We start from the raw sequence: 5,648 nt of genomic DNA, 5'->3' as shown, positions 1-5,648 counted from the left end.
AGCGAGTGCTCCGGTCGGAGAGGTGGGCCGAAGAAGTTGATGAGCGGGCGCTTGTTCTTTTGGGTAGACCTTTCGGTCGGCGACCAGACTGCCCTTTCAGCCCATTGTGTTTTAGACTCTTGGGCCGACCCATGAACTACATGCTGTTTTCCTGGGCCGAGCCCGGGCGTGGAAGCCGGTTCCCGAGGGACCCCGGGTTTATGAACCTGATAGGAGCCCCCGAGCCCCTGGATGATTCGGGTAGAATCGTCAAGGGGATTTTTGTGATGGTTAGTTCTGGAGATGGACGAGACGGAGCCCATGGGTCCTGATGTTGGTGCGGCCTGGGCAGCCGAGGTAGTTAGTTCAGTTAGTTTTTTCGCGAGTTTGGAGTTGTGGTCCCTGGCCAGGGTTTCTTGGAGTGTAGTCAATAGTGAAGCTATTATGCGAGTTCGGAGTCACGGTCCCAGGCCATAGCCAGATGTCGTAGATCTTGTCGACATGAGTTCAAGGTCATGGTCCCAAGGTTTTTGTTGGAAGTAAAGCTGTTACACGAGTTCGGAGTCACGGTCCTAGGCCGTAGCCAGATGTCGTAGATCCTGTCGACGCGAGTTTGAGGTTGTGGTCCTAGGGTTTTGTCGAAAGTGAAGCTATTACGTGAGTTCAGAGTCGCGGTCCCTGGATTTTTTTTGAAGTGTAGTCGAAAGTGAAGCTGTTTACGTGAGTTCGAAGTCACGGTCCTAAGCCGTAGCCGGATGTCATAGATCCTGTTGACGCGAGTTCAGAGTCGCGGTCCCAAGGTTTTTGGCATTTGAGCCCCCGAGCCTTGTCGGGCCTTCGTGGGGGCCGATGTGAGTTGTTTTGTGCTACCCCATCCAGTTCCTCACAACCGGAGGGGCTGAGTTTCGTCGCTTGTCCCGATCGCTCGGGCTCGAAGACTAGCTCGGTGAGCTCGCTAACGGGTGTGATCAAGCGGAATCTGGGTCTGTCGTTCATGATGGGGTCGGCATAGCCCTCTTGTGGCATTCCACTACTCCTTTACCTGCAACCCGGCAGATGCCTAGGTCGTTCCAGAGACCGACCCAGGTGGCCTAATGGCCTCCCCTCGATGGAGATTCTATGGGCTTGGCGAGAGGTTCAGGATCGAACGAGAAGGTTGAGATGACCCGGTTTGCTAGACCGGGCAAAGGCCACACGGTGCTCATCTATAGTTTTCTCCCCTGGCTCTGTTGTTTGCTCATGTCGAATGAGGCAACCGCCGCTTCGTGGCGCAACACGGAGCGTTCTGGTGCATTTCGCTACACGTGCGATGCTTAGTTCCCGAGACCCCGGGTGGTTCATGCCCTAACCGTCCGGGGGGTTTAGGCATATGAGATGAATGCGCGTATGGATGTATGAATGATTTGTAATGAAATAGAGGGGGTTCGATAGTATTTACCTTGACGATTGGAGTGGCGGGGCTCGGAGAGCCCTAGTCGGAAAAATCCGACTGAGACCTTGACGACCTGAGTGATGGGGTTCGGAGAGCTTCAGTCGGAAATGTTCGACCGGGACCCGTGCTCGTCGTCCGCGATGGAGTCGGCGTGGCCTACATGGGGCACCCCTTGGCTTCCTTACATGTCATCCGGTGTCTATCCTTACCTATCATTCGGGTTCTTTTAGGCCTGGCCTAGGGAAGTGGAGAGCTGCTCGCGTGCGGTGGCGTTTCGGTTCCTGTGCTCGTCGTGCAGTAGTGGTTGATCGTGCGGTAGTGGTGGGCCATGGCCAGGCCATGTCCCTTCTGATCAGGAGCCGTTCCGTCGGGCAGAGCACGTCTCATCGGTCAGGGTACATCTTATCTGCATTAAATGAAAGAAAGAGAAAATCTCGCCCCATCGTTCCGGCTTCCCCGATCGACACGTCCCTCCGTAACTGCTCCTCCATTTTCCTTAAGTAGGAGAGGGGAGAGGGTTTTCGTTCTGCTCTTTTGCCTATTCTTTGTCTGCCGCCGCCTTTTCTCTTCCTCTTTACCGTGAGCGTTCCTAAGAGCCTCGGAGGTTTCTAGGAAAGAAGGGGAGAGGGCGAGGGAGAAGAGAGGAACTCACCGACATGTCGGACTGGAGGTCGTCCACCGTGAGGGCGTTGGTGCTGGAGGCGTTCATCGCAAAGGGGTTCCTGCCGCCGCAGGAGGTGGCGCACTGGAGGGTCCCTGGGAAGGAGGAGGAGTTCCCGCAACCTCGTCCCGATGAGGTGGTTTCTTTCCTTACCTTCCACGAGCGTGGGTTAGGATACCCCACGCACTGGTTCATGCGCGGGCTCCTCAACGAGTGGGGTCTGGAACTGCAGCACCTCAATCCGACGGGGGTGCTGCAAATTGCCGGTTTTGTGACCGTCTATGAGGCTTTCCTCGGGATGGAGCCACACATGGATCTCTTCCGGCTCTTCTTCTCCGGGAGAGCTATGGCGGACTAGAGTTTGGTCGAGATCGCATCGGTCAGAGGCTTTGCCCTGCAGAGGAAGCCACGTGCGGGAGGCTCGTATCCCGCATATTCCCCATGTGACTTCAACTAGGGATGGCATGGGGAGTGGTTCTACATCAAGAATCCAGCAGGGGCGCCGTTTCTAGCGTTTACCGGTGGGAGGCCGGTGAAGCAGAAGAGTTGGTCGTGGGGCTACGCCCACACCGAGAAGCACAAGGTGGAGGCCATCGAGGAGGAGCTCTGAAAGCTCATAATGGGCGGCCTCGACGGGGTGCGGGTGTTCCACACCCTTTACCACCGCCGGGTCATGCCATTGGCGGAGAGGACGCACCCGATGTGGATGTATGACGGCCAGTCGGACCTAGACCGCGCGTCACCGGAGGAGCTGCTGGACGACGAGATCTAGAGTCACGTCGGTCGAGTGCTACAGCTGAGGCCCAAAGAGATGATGGTGGGAAACCCCATACCGTTTAATGCCTCGAGCGTGCCCACGCTGGTATGCTCCCTTATTTTGTTCATGCTTTTTTTGCTGCCTCCCTTCTTTTTTTATTTCGGTTCATTCGTTCCGCAGGGGCTTGGGAGGTACAAGTCCCAGCCGCACCTTCCCAAGGGACCGGCTGGTCGAGCCCGGTAGGCCAGCCAGAAGGAGGCGGTAGACGCCCGAAAGAAGAAGAAAACCAGGGAGGCTCGGCGGAAGGAAGAGAAGAAGATGGAGGTCGCCCGGCGCGTGAGGGCTGGGGAATGTAGGATCAATGTCGAGTCGGAACTCGCATCGGATGATCCTACGGATTTGGATGACATGATCTTCTCCGATGAGGAGGAGAGTCGGGAGGTCGCCATGACCTCGGCGGAGCGTCGCGACCCTGCGGCGTCGTCCGCTGGCGAGGAGTAGGAGGCCACGCGGCGTGCGGAGGTTCCTATGTCGAGGAAGCACGCTGTGAGTGCAGATGTCGTCGGTGAACGGGCGGCGAGGCGGACGCGGTCACCGCGCCCCTCGCGTGGTGTTGCCAGCTCCGTCGTCGCCTGTGGCGGACGCGGTGGGACAAGCCAGGTGGGACAAGCAAAAGTTGTCATCTCAAATGAAAACAAAAATCTAGCAGTCTAAATAAATGTAACTATCAAAATGGGAAGGATATAAAATGGAAATGAAAAGTAAACTGAGGCGTATTCCAACGGAGGGAAGGTGTTTTCACTGTGGCACTAGTAAGAGATACTCCTACTATAAAAATATAATTAATGAAGAATTTAGTGATACTTATTTAGTGTCATAAATGTTATTTTTATTATATTTAGTGATACTTTGACTCTCTAAGAAAGTTGGATTGACCTATAAAGCACTACTGCTCACTAAGGTTACAATCTTACATATATCAAGTGTATACTTACATAAACAGTCAACGGCGGTCTTGTGGTGAGGGTTGCTATCATAGCACGCTGTGCAGTGATTATCTCGAGAAAAGTGACACCGAAGACATAAACATCGCTCTTGATTGAGATAATGCTTGTGCGCATAAATTCGGGGTCTATGTAACCACTACAAGACCAAAAACATTATGTGCATTAGATGTGCTCTTACATTGTCCTTGCTAGCTTCATGGTCAACAAGAGCATTAGAAGTACACTTACTAAGTCCCGATTAGTCTAGTCTCTTGCTCATCTTCATCTGAACTTAAGACTACAGACACTCCGAAATCACCAATCCTAGGGGTCATATCACAATCCAAGAGAATATTCATTGGTTTTAGATCCCCATGAATTACTCGTAGTCGGGAGTGTTGATGTAGATAACAAGCACCCTGGACAATACCTTCAACTATTCTAAATCGTATAGGCCAGTCAAGCGAGACACCAGCTCTCAGCTCTGCAACAATGAAAGCACTTTAAAAGGGCAAATTAAGAAAACAAATGTGAAAGAACTGCAACTCAAGGAAATCACTGGTGCAAGTTGTACCATGAATTATATAGTGTAAATTTCCTCTCGCCATATATTCATAGACTAAAATTCGATTGTCCCCTTCAATGCAGCATCCCAGAAGTTTAACTATATTTGCATGCTGGAGTCTTGAGATAATATAAACCTCATTTTCAAACTCAGGTGTGCCCTGACTGGAATGTTTACTTAGGGTTTTTACTGCAACACAAACCCCACTTGGCAATATGCCCTGAGGAGGAAAACAAGTACAAATATGATTAACTCATCTATTTTATAGAGGCGTTTAACCAATGAAGATCATGAATATGAAGCATTTTTGTATAAAAAGATTTAACTTAAATAGATATTGCATAATAAAAATGAAAAAGGACAATGAAAAAACAATAATAAGCGGCAAACAACTAAGTGGCTAGGAAAACAGCAAAGATAACTTTGAGTGGTCTCTCAAACAGTATAGGTTGGTGTGAAATGATTTTATCGCTGCTCTCTACAAACATAACGAAGACGCTATAATGAAATGCATGTTACTTTCTTTTTTAGGACAACGGTAGGGAGGGGCTTTTATATATTAGTAAAGGGTGTACCCAGTACAGAGAGCTCCCGCTCTGTGCGAGGTCTGGGGAAGGGTGTCAGTGGCAAGCCTTACCCTCGCCTGTGCAATGCGAGGAGACTGCGACTCGAACCTGGGACCTTCCGGTCACAGACGATAAGACTCTACCGCTTGCACCAGGCCCGCCCTTCACAGCTTTTATATATTAGTAATTAATGAAAATAACTGTGCAAAGGTCTTCAAAACCGGAAGTACAATGATCACAAAATAAGACCAAAGAGTAATAAGATACGACTCAAACTTGAAACAGAATTGAACTGAGTATGTTTTGCTCTGAAACCAAACTAGGAAATGAGGCAGAAACTTATAATGAGGCGTTCTCTCCTTCAGAAAAAAAAAACATGTCTGTCACAAGCATTCTTTTTTGTCAGTGCTTAAAATGTAAATACTCAATAATTGAGTGTGTATATTGTATAAATAATACAACAGCCCCCTCTGCAGAGATGTAACTGCCGAGCATGTTCTTATCATATGAAGATTATCTCTATGGTATCTCTAAACGCATATCCATCTTTATAGGGTTTATTAAAGAAATTTAGTGCCAAGACTAATAAATAGTGTGAATCTGTTTTCATACTAGAAAAACATGCTAAAAAGAATTGCGCGAAGGAACAAAGAATTTTATAAATAGGCTCCTCTGTGACTAAAAGCGTTTGACAAATAATTT

Source organism: Miscanthus floridulus, chromosome 10 (assembly GCF_019320115.1).
Source record: "Miscanthus floridulus cultivar M001 chromosome 10, ASM1932011v1, whole genome shotgun sequence".
In the NCBI taxonomy this organism is placed as follows: Eukaryota; Viridiplantae; Streptophyta; class Magnoliopsida; order Poales; family Poaceae; genus Miscanthus; species Miscanthus floridulus.
The sequence above is the reverse complement of the archived record's forward strand: the minus strand, read 5'-3'. Positions refer to the sequence as shown.